Below are 13,815 nucleotides of genomic sequence, written 5' to 3'. Positions count from 1 at the left end.
CGATTTTTTTGGGTGCTCCGGAAGCAACGCTCAATAAACTCCAGCAGGTGCAAAACGCAGCAGCAAGGCTGCTGATGAACATCCCTAGGAGGCAGTCAGCTAAACCAGCATTAAGAGCACTGCACGGGCTTCCGGTGCGGGAGAGGGTAAAATTTAAATCCCTCTGTACGGCTCACAAAATCCTTCAGGGGAAGGGACCTCCCATTTTGGGGAGTATGGTGCTCCCCTATAAGGCTACCAGAGCCTTGCGCTCGGATCATAAATATCTGTTGCAAACTGTCAGAGTGAAAAGAGCCCGGACGGGTGGCAGAAGATTCTCAGTGAACGCGGCCAATTTGTGGAATGCGCTTCCTTTGAATCTACGTTCTGAGACCTGTACTATGCGGTTCCAGAAACTACTCAAGACCACCTGTTCCCCCGCTTAATGTTTTTCTTTCTATTATTAGCCTCCGGAGCCTTGGACAAGCGCTGGGATGCCCGAGGGTAACCGCACGCTATATAAAACTCCAAATAATAATAATAATAATCTCTAAGCGCTATAACCCGTGTGCTGTCCTGCTGCAGCTATCTTGCCCCTGGACTGCCTGACCTGAAGCTAGGAGATTGTGCCTGGGAACTCCAAAGCGCTGCATTCCTAAAGCGCTGCTTGCCGGACTCACCGCTGCAGCCCAGGTCTTATCTGTGTGCCCCATTGCAGTCTTGTTGCTTCTAGGTGCTGTGGCCTCGTAACGCGCCATTGCCGCTCCAAGCGCGGTGCCCCCAAGGTGCTGCGGAGTCCCGAGAGCTCCTCGACTGTTGCCCCGCCGCTGCCCAGCGTCATCTGTGCTGCCCGTAGGCGCTGTGGGGCCCGTCCAACCTCCTGCGCGCCTCCTGATTCCACCGCACGGCCCCTGGAGCCTGGGGAGGGCTGCTGCGGGATTGCTGGTAGGCCACCGCGGGCCTAGTGAAGCCAGGCTGTGCAGTATCACGTGGCTGGGGCGCTGGCCACGTCACCCGCCGCACCCTCAGCCCGCCGCACACGGATTGGCTGTTGCTGCTGCACCCCTCCGTAGGCGCGCCCTGATAAGTGGCGGCGGCCGCACCGCCCAGGAGCCACGCCCTGATTGGCTCCCGGCCCGTGAGGAGTCCCGGAAGACCGGAGCCATGCTGGGGGCTGCGGGGAATCCCCTGGGAAGAGCGCCGGAGCTGCGCGGCCTCCCCTGACCGGCCCGATCGACAAAGGGGACCGGAAACTGAGGTAACAACCCACGAGGAGAGGGCAAGAGACCGCGGAGGTGGAGGGGCTGCGGGGGAAGCCTCGAAGGATTACTGAGGCCGCCCTGCCCCTGCCGGAAACTGTTGTTGGGCCCCGTTGGCCCCTGTTAAGCTGAGGAAGGCCTGGAGCCAAGGGAGAAGGAACTAAGGCCCCTGAACTGGGCATGAATGGTAAATACTGACTGTGTTGTGCTCCCAGTGACCACTGGTTAGGGGAGTGTTTTCTGCCAACTGGGTCCCTGTTCTGGAGGTGCCATCTTAGCAGGGGTTAATGTGTTTGAATGATCCCCATGCTCAGGAAATGTGGTACCTTGAAGTGTTCTAGGAAATGTTGCCTGATTTTTATAGGACCCCCTTTCACCAGAAATGATTCACAATGAGAGCAGTGTTAACAAATGTTCCAAATTACAAATAGGAAATGTTCTACTCTGAAGTGTCCTATGAAATGCTGTTTTCGCTGATTCTGCTGAGGGCCTATGTTGATGTCCATGCCTATACAATGAAATGTTGGTTGATCTTGTAAGGAATGGTTTGACTTATGCCTCTCCAATGAAATGTTGCCTAATGAGTTGATGCTGAATTGATTACGATGAATTACTTACCAGCAATGAGCCTGAGCTAGATAAAAGCATCTTGATTCTAAAAGACTAGTTGGTGTGGTGTCAGTTTATTGTGTGTGTTTCCTGTCTCAGTGGGGGTGTGTGCTGCACTGCTACTTTACACGTAGCTTTCGGGTACCTTCCTGCTCGCGCCAAGCTACCGCAGTGAAATTGGTGACCCCAGTTGTCACATGGGCTATGAACTTTGGAAAGATACAATTGATCTTAAATCTGTTTGGGGTTCTAAAAGTTGGCACGGGCAAGGCACTGAGGCTTTGCATCGTGCATGTCTCATCCCAAACCATATGTTGTTTCTGAATGCTACTATTTCACAAACTACCTGCTTTGGATAGGCTACTTCTAGAAAATTAAATGCTCCTTCATTTCCTGATTTGGGTGAATTTCCCCATTGGAATAATTACACCAGTACTTCCCTAAGTGATTTACACGCCCTGTTGACAAATTCCTCTTTTAATGTCTCCAGTTTTAATCCCAAAGGCTGGTTGCTATGGCAAAAAGTGCAGATTCCTGCCAGCACCGTTTTCTGAATCTGACCCCTGGCTGTACAGCGGTTAGAGTAGTTCCCCGTTTTCAGACTCAACATTCAGTCACCACCTATTGTGTAGGCAAATTATGTCAGAGTTGGCTCAGACACTAGACCTTAGCGTTTGTTAAGTTGCATTTGTCCAAGCTGACTGACACCGTTGACTTAAATGATTTTGTTAAAGTTTCTACAACAGGCAGATCGAAAAGATGGATATATGCTGCTTACAACGAGGGGGGAAACTATCCCAGATTGAAGCTGCTTCTAGGCTCAGAGCTATAGATCAGGCCAATTTAGAAAAAGTGCTTGCCGTTGTAGATAATAGCATTAACACCCTTTCCTCCCGCATTTACACATTGGATGATATTGTTTCATCTGTTGTTGATATTGTGCAAGAAGACGTTGCTGTACTGTACCATGGGCAGAATCAATTGTGTTCTGTTATGCATTTTGCATGGACACTTCAAATGTTGAAAAAAGGCAGAGTGCCTTGGGATTACATGAACACAAGGTTGTTATTTTTGCCTTTTAATTTGACTGTTAAGCAACAATTTATGTCAATGAAGGATGCCACGTTTTCACTGCTGCATATTGAAAAATTGGAACCGTTACCATTTTCTGTGGCCAAATCGAATTCGGCAGTTTGCTCATCCATGGGTTAAAACCTTTTCCCCTGTTTAAATTTGAGTCCTGCATGAAACACCATGCCATAGGTAGATTTGAGCCTTTAGGTAGTGCTTATCTTCATGAAGTTTGGAATCTCCCGTTTACATATAGGTGCTTGAGGGAAGGAAAGGAAGTTTATTTGAAAGGTGAAGATTGCACATCCACACCAGATCATTCATTAGTCTGTAGAAATCTACAATTGCACGGTTCTTGCAATGTCCAGGCGCCAAATCTTGCATGTGTTTTGAAAGGCACCCCCACCCCGGCTATTACACCGACTTTCACACTGCTTGCAAACGGTAGTTATTTATTATTAAATAATGAAGATTGTTGTGGTATGCTTGCCGGTATTCCTCATATCGTTACAGTTTCCCAGCGTGTGGTTTGCTGTAAGAATGTCTTGTTTCCACATGGCACGTCGATGTTTCCATCTGGCCTTCTATTCTGACCTTGAAAGCAGAGTTCAACAAGATGAGTTGAATAAGAGTGCTTTTGTCCCAGAAGGAAGTCCCTCTTACATCTGCGCGTGAGACATTCGTCCTTCACGCTGCAAATACTCGTACTGAGGTGAATGCCTTATTAAACACAGACCTGCCCCTGCATTTCGGTGCTTTGATTCATACAATCTTTAATGCCTTGTCGACCACTGGTCTGGCATACTTTTTAAAAGTAGTATGTTCTGGCCTTGTGACCTCATTTCAAACTATATTTGGTGTGATCCCTGCATTTTTCATTCAATTTTTTCGAGTGTATGTGGCAGTTTGCCGTTAGTTCTCGCATTGGGAGCTGGCATACTGCTGTTAATTTGTTTACTCCAAAATGGATGCACAATCTGTGCCCCACGACGATCTGCCCCAGCTGCTCCAGCTTCATAACCGGATGCTAGAATACTATGGATCGCTGCCTCTGGCGACTCTGAGTGTGGTGTATGGTTTATCTTTCTGGATCTCATTCTTCACTTGTGTGCACTTGTTTTCCATTGCCTGGGTTGTGGATTTGAATGGGCCCTGGATCTGTGTCTTTGCAACACGGTGTCTCCTGACCTGGATTTTATTCTACTAATGAGTCCCTTAGTTGTTCCTGATATAGATTGGTCTAGTTTCGGGATTATGGCCTGCGCAGCGGCTCATGGGGTTCTAGGCAATTGGAACATTGGACTGCTGCCAATGACTTTCTGGCGCACAGTTACATTGCAGTAAGCCTGAGTTGTCCTCTGATGGTGCTAGAGGCTCCGGCAATCGAAGAGCATGTATGCGCATTTCCATTACTTAATTGGATGGCTGAAATGTTCATGGCTGATGACAACGACTTCCTATTGGAGGCAGTTGCAACGTATGGTGCCTATACGCTGTTGGATTGAAGTGTGACTTTTTCTGCTTCATAGACATGTACTGAACTCGTGAAGATTTTTCCTCCCCCTGTACTGCCTTATTGTTTTTCTTACTTTTTGAGGTCTTTTTTCACACCATGGCCACCCATGATTGTTTTCAATATCATGGTTTTGTTTTTAATTCGTATTTTACTCCCAATTATCAAGTTTGGCAAAACTCCTGAACTGGTTCTGTCTCATTTGAACTTGAACTCTGCATTCTATGAATCTTGCCCCCTTTGTTGTGCGTTCCCCGAACAAGGGAGGGTGTAGAATGGCCTGGGGCCCTCTTTGCGCGCATGTTATGTTAGCATGGCTTATTAGAAGTTTAAACGGCATTTTACCTTTTGCGGCTTTTCACACGACACTGCATAGCTGTTTTTGTACGTTAGCCTTCATGAAGGTCTTTACATGAGAAAAGGTTTGTTTTCGGCATATCTAGACATACATCGTGCCCCTAGTCTGAACAGTGAGTGCTGATCGGTCAAGGTTATCAAAACATGTTAGCTGTTTTTCGACATGTCTGTGTAACGCTCTCTAGACACAACAGTTTGGCAGCTGTGAGCCAAGTAAGATTCTGGCATCCTTATTATCACACACTCTCCATGCTTTCATACACTTGGAAGAATTCCTTTTCCAGGGATGCAGAGAATCTATGCTGATCCAGATGTTTTCCAGGGATGCAGAGAATCTATGCTGATCCAGATGTAATTTACTCCTACTGAGCCGAAAGGTAATGGGGTCCCCCAATACAAGCCTAAGAGACCTTTTTTAGTTTATAATACATAGTTCCTATATAGGAAGGGTGTTAAAACTAGGCGCTATAGGACCTGTTTTCACTATCATTGTAATATGATTCCTCCTTTTGTATTTTATGGAATTGTAATTATTCTTAATCATATGTCTGCCTATGTTGGCTAAAATACTGCATATGAGATCACGTTGTTAAAATAAATATTTTAACCTTACCGTGTCTCTTCTTTACTCCTGTTGTGGACGGGTATGAGAGTATAACAAAATAGTGTTCTCACTTCCCACCATTCCTGAGATGGTCCTAAGTCGCATGTTCTAGGTTTTCTAATCATTGGTTCCTTTGCTTTAGGACAAAGAGCTAATGTAACACTGATGCTAGCTGGTTGGGGTTTTTCTAGGTATGAAGGTGAGTTTCTGGTACACCACAATTCACTGACGTCCTAGGTCTCTGTGCAGAATTCTGTGTATGAGCAGGATCGTTGCAACAATCCAAGTTGCCAGGAGTATGGAGAATGCTGCTTTGTGACTTAACCGCTTTGTTCTCCATATGTTTTTCAGGGTATGCTCAGACGTGAGTCCCTTGCTCACTTTGCCACTGGATTCAAGCAAGCCTGGCTGAAGACGGCTGAAATGCTAGAAACCGGTCCTAGGAAGCTTGTTTCCGGTACAGGGAAGGCATGGCTTGGCAGTTCAGGCTGGACTGTTCCCATGAGGCACAGGGTCAGAGTGATTTGCATATGGCCATGTCTGAACTGGGGTGGCAGAGTGGCCTAAAGAACGGTGATCGTTTAAACCCAGATCTGTTGACTTGGTGTGAGTGTTTGATTGGTTCAGATGCTCCGTCCATCACCACCCCCTTTTGTACCGCTTTGTTCGCCATAAGTGGGCAGGGTATGCTCTGACGTGAGTCCCTTGCTCACTTTGCCACTGGATTCAAGCAAGCATGGCTGAAGACAGCTGAAATGCCAGAAACCGGACCCAGGAAGCTTGTTTCTGGTCCAGGGAAGGCGTGGCTTGGCAGTTCATGCTGGACTGTTCCCATGAGGCACAGGGTCAGACTGATTGGCATATGGCCATGTCTGAACTGGGGTGGCGGAGTGGGCTAAAGAACGCTGATGGTTTAAACCCAGATCTGTTGACTGGGTGTGAGTGTTTGATTGGTTCAGATGCTCCGTCCATCAACCCCCCCCCCCCTTTGTACCGCTTTGTGACTTAAGGGCATGGAAATTGGTAATGAGAAAGTGAGGGAGGTTAAGAAGGAAGGTGTTGTTGAGGTGCAAGAAATATAGAAGAAAAAACAGATTAAGACTTGTGGAACAAATGCTGGGGTTGACCATGGAGCGAGTGATAGAGAAGGAACGATGGGGAGCAAGAGTTTGGTGAGTAAGTGAAGAACTATCATTTGTTATAGGTGTGGTATTCCTGTACATATTAGTTCAAGTACCATGTGTGGAGCCAGAAATGTTATCTGCAGGAGTTGTGGTAGAAGGGGTCACCTAGATAAGGTTTGTAGAACCAAGGGCAAGCCGCAAGCAGGTAAGATGATAGAAGATGTGTGTGAGGATATAAAGGAGGTGGTTTTGTCAGTAGTGTGAGCATGTGGGAAATGATGGAAAGACAATGTTGGAGAGTACTTGCAAGTTGGAGAAACCATACTGAGATGTAATTTTAGATGGAGTGAGTATTTGGGTCTTGGTTGATTCGGGTAGTTTATTCACTCTTATTGGAATGAACACATACAAAGAATGTTTCAAGGTGATTATAGAAGAGTTGCAAGTATCTGATATTAAAGCAGTAGGATACAGTAGTAAAAGGATAGAAATTGTGGGAATGAGGTGAATTAATATTGCATTCAAGAGTAGTGGAGTGCGAGGAAGAGTGCATATAACTAAAGAAGATTCAGATCTTCTAGCATGACCGTGCCAGAAAGATTTAAATATTGTCCTAAATCCTAATGCTGATGAACCTGTCATGACGATAGAAACAGTTGTGCAGGAGATTGAGGATGGGGAAAACATAGTACAAAAATTTTCTCAGAAAAATTCGGATTATTAAAAGGTTTCATTCATATAATAATCTTAAAGGAAAAAGCTGTGCATGTTGTGCACAAACAAAGGTCTATACCGTACCTGATGAGGGAGCAATACGAAAGGAATTAGATAAGTTGCTTGTGGAAGGAATCATTGAGCGATTGAGTCATTGGAGTGGTTATCTCCAGTGGTGATGCCTCCAAAGGATAGTGGGAAGATTTGGTTGTGTATAGATTTAAGAGAACTGAATCAAAGTATATGGCTGGACAGACAGTCATTACCCAATATTTCTAAAATGTTATGATTGATGGGTGCAGAAAAATGGTTTAGTGTGCTTGACATGTCATCAGCATACCATCAGGTGAATTTGCATGAACAGTCCAGACCGCTGACTTCATTCATTACTCCTCTGGGACTTCTGATATCGAACGATGCCATTTGGACCTTCTTCAGCTTCGGCTGTTTTCCAGAGAATGAAGCTTGGCATTTTCCACGGTATGCAGAAGGTTTTATGCTTATAGGATGATATTAATGGCTGGTGGGTCCGAAAAAGAGCATGATGAGATGTTAAATGAAGTGTTGTCAAGAGTTGAAAAACATAGACTGACCATAAAGAGGGAAAAATGTCAATTGAAAAAAAACAAAGTGGATTATTTAAGACAATATTTTTGCAATGAGAATTAAGCCTAGGAAGAGTATCATTAGGGCTGTTTCCGAAGTGCTGAGGCCCCAGAAAAAAGAGCAGTTAAAGTCTTTTTTGGGACTTGCGGAGTACTGTTCTAAATTCATAAGCAATTTCACTGGAAAAGTTAAACCCATGCAGATGTTGTTAAATATTAAGCCTTTATTTGAATGGGGAGAGGAATGTGAACATGCCTTTTTTGATGTCAAACAATCTATCAGTAGAGCACAATTGCTGTGTCACTTTAATGTAAAGAACAAAACCTTGGTTACCACAGATGCCGGTACTGTTGGATTGGGGGCTGTGTTGTCTGAGAGGATGGATGGGAAAGAAAGTGTAATATGATATGCATCCAGGAGATTGCAATGCGCAGAAGAATCCTATTCTACCATTGAGAAGGAGGCATTGTTGGGGGATAAACCATTTCTAGTACTATTTATGGGGTTTGCCCTTTACAGTCCATAGGGATCACAAATATTTATTGCACATATTCAAATGTAATAAGGGATTAGAGGGTGGTGTGGTGCCAAGAATAACTAGGTGGTTGTTGTCAGTGATGGAAACAAAAATGTTGTTGCTGACTGTTTGTCTCAAAGAGGACTGTTGGTATAATGGGGAAGAAAAAGAACAAGATAGTGTGTACATTTTCCAAATTGAGTAGATTTTCATTGACCGAGGATGACCGGCGTCAAGTTCTGGTGGAGGATGAAGAATATGAAGAGTTGAAATGTTTTATTACTGGTGGTTGGAATCAGTATGGTGGTGATAGTGGGAGAAGGAAAATGTACAGTGTGGTTGAGGATAAATTGAATGTTTGTGGGTTCAAGTATTGCAAAAGTAATCAAGTTGTTCTTCCAAACAACTTGAGGACAGAGCTAATTGATATGGGGCATGAAGGACATTTGGGTAGGAGTTTAACCAAGAGAAGGTTGAGACAATTTTTCTGGTGGCCAGGGATGGCTGAATAAGTGAAGGATAAAATGAGAGATTGCAGTGCATGTGCTAATAGTGATAAGAGCAAGGTAATTAGGGAACCACCATTCAGTTATAAGGAGTCACCTGAGAAATCGCGGGAATATGTGACAATGGGCCCGATTCACAGAACTAACTTAAGACAAAATCCTAAACTTACTACTTTTGGTATTCACAGAAGGCATTTAGTAGTAGTAAAGTTAGGATTTTGTCTTAAGTTTGACTTAAGACAAACTTAAGACAAACTTAAGACAGACTTAAGACAGACTTAAGAAAGACTTAAGACAAATTAAGACAAACTTAAGACAGACTTAAGACAGACTTAAGTTAGGATTTTGTCCTAAGTCTGTCTTAAGTTTGTCTTAAAGAAAAACCAAAGGTGGTGATGGACAGAGCGTTGACAATACAAACACTCACCCCCATTCAACTGATCTGGGTTTAATCCATCACCGTTCTTTAGCTCACTCCGCCACCCCAGTTCAGACATGGCCATATGCAAATCAGTCTGACCCTGTGCCTTATGGGAACAGTCCAGCCCGAACTGCCAAGCCATGTCTTCCCTGGACCGGAATCAAGCTTCCCAGGACCGGTTTCTGGCATTACAGCCGTCTTCAGCCGGGCTTGCTTGACTCCAGTGGCAAAGTGAGCAAGGGACTCACGTCTGAGCATACCCTGCCAACTTAGGGCGAACAAAGAAAAAACAAAGGTGGTGATGGACAGAGCGTTGACAATACAAACACTCACCCCCAGTCAACTGATCTGGGTTTAATCCATCACCGTTCTTTAGCTGACTCCGCCACCCCAGTTCAGACATGGCCATATGCAAATCAGTCTGACCCTGTGCCTTATGGGAACAGTCCAGCCCGAACTGCCAAGCCATGTCTTCCCTGGACCGGAATCAAGCTTCCCAGGACCGGTTTCTGGCATTACAGCTGTCTTCAGCCGGGCTTGCTTGACTCACGTGGCAAAGTGAGCAAGGGACTCACGTCTGAGCATACCCTGCCAACTTAGGGCGAACAAAGAAAAACAAAGGTGGTGATGGACAGAGCGTTGACAATACAAACACTCACCCCCAGTCAACTGATCTGGGTTTAATCCATCACCGTTCTTTAGCTCACTCCGCCACCCCAGTTCAGACATGGCCATATGCAAATCAGTCTGACCCTGTGCCTTATGGGAACAGTCCAGCCCGAACTGCCAAGCCATGTCTTCTCTGGACCGGAATCAAGCTTCCCAGGACCGGTTTCTGGCATTACAGCCGTCTTCAGCCGGGCTTGCTTGACTCCAGTGGCAAAGTGAGCAAGGGACTCACGTCTGAGCATACCCTGCCAACTTAGGGCGAACAAAGAAAAAACAAAGGTGGTGATGGACAGAGCGTTGACAATACAAACACTCACCCACAGTCAAGTGATCTGGGTTTAATCCATCACCGTTCTTTAGCTCACTCCGCCACCCCAGTTCAGACATGGCCATATGCAAATCAGTCTGACCCTGTGCCTTATGGGAACAGTCCAGCCCGAACTGCCAAGCCATGTCTTCCCTGGACCGGAATCAAGCTTCCCAGGACCGGTTTCTGGCATTACAGCCGTCTTCAGCCAAGCTTGCTTGACTCCAGTGGCAAAGTGATCTGGGTTTAATCCATCACCGTTCTTTAGCTCACTCCGCCACCCCAGTTCAGACATGGCCATATGCAAATCAGTCTGACCCTGTGCCTTATGGGAACAGTCCAGCCCGAACTGCCAAGCCATGTCTTCCCTGGACCGGAATCAAGCTTCCCAGGACCGGTTTCTGGCATTACAGCCGTCTTCAGCCGGGCTTGCTTGACTCCAGTGGCAAAGTGAGCAAGGGACTCACGTCTGAACATACCCTGCCAACTTAGGGCGAACAAAGAAAAACCAAAGGTGGTGATGGACAGAGCGTTGACAATACAAACACTCACCCCCAGTCAGCTGATCTGGGTTTAATCCATCACCGTTCTTTAGCTCACTCAGCCACCCCAGTTCAGACATGGCCATATGCAAGTCAGTCTGACCCTGTGCCTTATAGGAACAGTCCAGCCCAAACTGCCAAGCTTCACTGACGTCCTAGGTCTCTGTGCAGAGTTCTGTGTATGAGCAGGATCCTTGCAACAATCCAAGTTGCCAGGAGTATGGAGAATGCTGCTTTGTGACTTAACCGCTTTGTTCTCCATATGTTTTTCAGGGTATGCTCAGACGTGAGTCCCTTGCTCACTTTGCCACTGGATTCAAGCAAGCCTGGCTGAAGACGGCTGAAATGCCAGAAACCGGTCCTAGGAAGCTTGTTTCTGGTCCAGGGAAGGCATGGCTTGGCAGTTCAGGCTGGACTGTTCCCATGAGGCACAGGGTCAGAGTGATTTGCATATGGCCATGTCTGAACTGGGGTGGCAGAGTGGCCTAAAGAACGGTGATGGTTTAAACCCAGATCTGTTGACTTGGTGTGAATGTTTGATTGGTTCAGATGCTCCGTCCATCACCACCCCCTTTTGTACCACTTTGTTCGCCATAAGTGGGCAGGGTATGCTCAGACGTGAGTCCCTTGCTCACTTTGCCACTGGATTCAAGCAAGCATGGCTGAAGACAGCTGAATTGCCAGAAACCGGACCTAGGAAGCTTGTTTCTGGTCCAGGGAAGGCGTGGCTTGGCAGTTCGGGCTGGACTGTTCCCATGAGGCACAGGGTCAGACTGATTTGCATATGGCCATGTCTGAACTGGAGTGGCAGAGTGGCCTAAAGAACGGTGATGGTTTAAATCCAGATCTGTTGACATGGTGTGAGTGTTTGATTGGTTCAGATGCTCCGTCCATCACCACCCCCTTTTGTACCACTTTATTCGCCATAAGTGGGCAGGGTACGCTCAGACGTGAGTCCCTTGCTCACTTTGACACTGGATTCAAGCAAGCATGGCTGAAGACAGCTGAAATGCCAAAAACCGGACCTAGGAAGCTTGTTTCCGGTCCAGGGAAGGCATAGCTTGGCAGTTCGGTTTGGACTGTTCCCATGAGGCACAGGGTCAGACTGATTTGCATATAGCCATGTCTGAACTGGGGTGGCAGAGTGGGCTAAAGAACGGTGATGGATTCAACTCAGATCTTTTGACTGGGTGTGAGCGTTTGATTGGTTCAGATGCTCCGTCCATCACCACCCCTTTTTGTACCGTTAAGTTTGTCTTAAGTCGGTCTTAAGCCTGTCTTAAGTCTGTCTTAAGTTTGCCTTAAGTCAAACTTAAGGCAAAATCCTAACTTTACTACTACTAAACGCCTACTGTGAATACCAAAAGTAGTACGTTTAGGATTTTGTCTTCAGTTAGTTCTGTGAATTGGGCCTACCTTTTTTTTGGGTTCAGTAGAAAAAATTGAAAGACGTGACCAATTTTTGTCTGTCATAGATTATCACAGTAAATGACTTGTTGTGAATACTATGGAACACATAACAACTGAATGTATTGTAAAAGTCCTAAAGGACATTTTTATGGAAGATGGAATCCCTAGAGTTATTGCCACTGACAATGGAATGCAGTTTACTTCCTCAGAGATGGTGAAATTCTTGAACCAACTGGGCATTGGCCATGAGAAAGTGGCACTGTTCAGGCCACATGTGAATTATTTAATTGAAAGATTGAACTGTATCATAACAGAAAACATTCAACTTTCCATAGTTAATAGATTGTCTTAGTAAGATGAGTTGAACAAAATGATATGGCCTCATAGAACTACTCCACATTCCATGCCAGGAGTATCACCCTTCAATGCTATTAAAGAAAGAGAACCTGCCACTAAGGAATCGCCTATGTGGTAGCAAGATAAGAGACAGGCCTGGGTCGATCAGTGAGCCATGAAATTGAGAGTGAGAGAAAAACAGAGAGTGAGCAAACAAGTGTATGATTATAAAAAAGGTGTGAAGACAATACTTAGTAGAGTGATTGTGGTGAAAAGGAATGTAGTTGTGTTGGAGAGTGGTAGGGAATGGAGTTTTGGTAGCTTGAGTAAAGTGGTTGGTCCTGATGAGTGAAAGGGGAACCTTTTGATATGGTTATGTCTTTTATTCATAATGAGTCATGTATTTATTCAAAATGTTCATGCTTTGGAGACTTTAGGTATGAATATTCCCTCCTCACTTTGTCATTCGATTGTAGGAAAGTAGGATCTGCTTTTATGGTTACCTTCACTTTCTGCCTGGTGCTAAGCTTTTATTGACTAGTCTGACTGGGATCCTGCTAACCAGGACCCCAGCCTATCTGCTTGTTCCCTTAAATTGTTATGTTCAGTACTTAGCTACATTCCAGATTGGATACTGGGGTACCCTTATGAGTCCCTAGTATATGGTACTAAGGTACACAAAGCATAGGTACCCCAGAGGTCCCCATTCAAAATGGAACTACAGGCCTGCCATTCCAGCCTGTGTACGCTGATGCTAGCACCTCTTACTAATGATATAGGTTTCCTATAGCTAGGGTCACTGCACTTAAAACCTATAAGTCATCCCTATAGCAGGCCTTATCAATCCTGAAGGCATGGGACTTGGTTCTAAGTATGAGGGTGCCCCTGCCTGAGCAGGACACCCCTACAGCCTATGGAGTCCATTCTTCCGGGTTGTAAGTGAAGCAGCCATATACTATATAGAGGGGTATCATGTAATTACGTGATGACCATCTTGAAACTGGCTGCAACAAATCCTATCATTTTTTATATCAAACATGTTGGAATCATACCCCTACACCATAAACGGTGTGGAAGGTTAGGCTCTCAGTGTTACCAATACCAGTCTTCTAGACCCAGAGAGCACGAAATGGTTGCTGCAGACAAGAAATACGATTCTGTCCTCCTGCTGCTGAGCCAAGCTCGAGCAGGGGAAGGCAGAGCAATAGGTATCCTGTCACAAAGATGTGTGACCACCTCCCAGACAGGATTTAGTGTATTGGGGCAAGGTG

Source organism: Lissotriton helveticus, chromosome 4_1 (assembly GCF_964261635.1).
Source record: "Lissotriton helveticus chromosome 4_1, aLisHel1.1, whole genome shotgun sequence".
In the NCBI taxonomy this organism is placed as follows: domain Eukaryota; kingdom Metazoa; phylum Chordata; class Amphibia; order Caudata; family Salamandridae; genus Lissotriton; species Lissotriton helveticus.
Note: the sequence above shows the minus strand (reverse complement) of the source record.